Genomic DNA, 1,813 nt, shown 5'->3' on the forward strand with positions numbered 1-1,813 from the left:
GGGCGCGGAAGAGGGAGGAGAGGCGCAAGAAGGTGATGGAAAGGATGCAACGGAAGTGAAGCGTTGGGTGTGAATTGCAAGGGTGTAGGGATGAGCTTGGTCTGTTTCGTTCCCCTCCTGTTCCTCTCGGTCAGGCGCAACGGTTGTCTTTACACTTTAGGTTTTCCCTGCATACGTACTTAATATTATCACTTCTTCATACTTTCCCCCAATCTGCATAACCAACACTTCATCATCCCTCGGATTCTGCATAATCAACACTTTCATACTTGCGCCTTATGCCATGTCTAGTAGCAATGCTCCTGCCCTCCCTTCACAAGTGTGCGCGAGCTGTGAAGTCATGTAGAATTCAGCCCGGAATGTGGAAAGTAAAAGGCAGTAGCCTCGCGAGCGCGTCCACAAGAAATCAGGGATTCCTCGCAAGAAATTTTCTGTTTATGAATGGCTCTTGCTGTTGGGCACGGCAGACATGCCAAGGTATTCACGCAAAGAACTGAGCTAGCCCTCCCATGGAACATGCCATGGGATTTTTTTCTTCAACAATCGCATGGACAGCGACACGCTAAACCATTTCCTTTTGTAATCTAAAGGGTGTCCGAAGCACTTCTCAACTTTTTTGTTGAAGCAGCACGAGATCGCGCGCAGTTTTGGTCAGTAGGATTGCCGCCAGACGAGAGAGGGTGAAGGGAAAAGAAAGTCACACATGCACATCTTGCCAGTCTCGGTTAATGAAAACGTGGCATTGGCCGATGCAAGCGTGACACATCGACGGGACATTCACCTTGCTGGGTCTTTCCGAGGGGCCCAATAACTAACCATTGTTGTTCCTCTCAAGTGCAACTACAAGTCAGAGGACCGTCCGACACAGTGCACGCAGTGGTTAGGTAACTCAGTTCCACCACAAGCATTCATCCACTCATTCATGGACCAATTTACACACTTTTACATACATCGGTCTTTGGGCAACGAGCAGGAGGCGTAGAGACAGTGTTAGCAGTCAATTGTGGCTTTTTGGTTCACTCTTTCATGCCCTTCTCTGGTAAGATTACCTGCGGGAGGGCGATGTGGTGGTGAGACGTCGGGCTATAATCAAGGTTGTGCAACTGCTCATTGTATTGTATTATCTTAACCTTCCTCTCCACGCACACCCTTGCACGTCACGACAGCGCCGCACCGCCACCCTTTGTCTTTTTGCCTCGTGCTTTGGATGCTGATCTCGTGTTCTATGCGCCTCCGCCCCAGTGTGGCCTTCACCACCCGGGCACTACGACCCCAACCCAAACACCACCGCGGCGTTCCAACTTTTTCCATCGCCCGTGTCCACCCCGTCAAACTTACATTTCTCCACACATACCGACCTGCTACCGCGGGGGGCACGTCGGTGGAAAGGACATCGTGGAGGTCGACAGCTATTCGCTTCATGGCTTCCACGAGCACCACGCCTCCTGACCCCCGGGTGAAAGTGAGGGCGGCGCATATCTTGGTGAGTCGGGCAACTGATTGACGAAAAGAGCGTCTGTCTGTGCGTTCAACGAACTAGGGGGGCAAGTTGTCAAAGTGGGCGTGAAATCGCACTCCCTCCCATCCCCAACCTCCCCTATTCTCCTACCCTGCCTTCCACCCACATCACCATCCCTTCCCCGTCCTTCCTCATCACTCCACAGGTCAAAAGCGAGGAGGAAGCCGACGCCCTCATGGCCGTCCTTGAGAACGGCGCAGACTTTGCCGAGTTGGCCATGGTGGAGAGCGACTGTCCTTCCCGAAAACAGGGCGGAGACCTGGGATGGTTCGGGTACGTCCTCCCTCCCTATGT

This window comes from Nannochloropsis gaditana, assembly GCF_000240725.1.
Source record: "Nannochloropsis gaditana CCMP526 unplaced genomic scaffold scaffold505, whole genome shotgun sequence".
NCBI classification, from domain to species: Eukaryota; class Eustigmatophyceae; order Eustigmatales; family Monodopsidaceae; genus Microchloropsis; species Microchloropsis gaditana.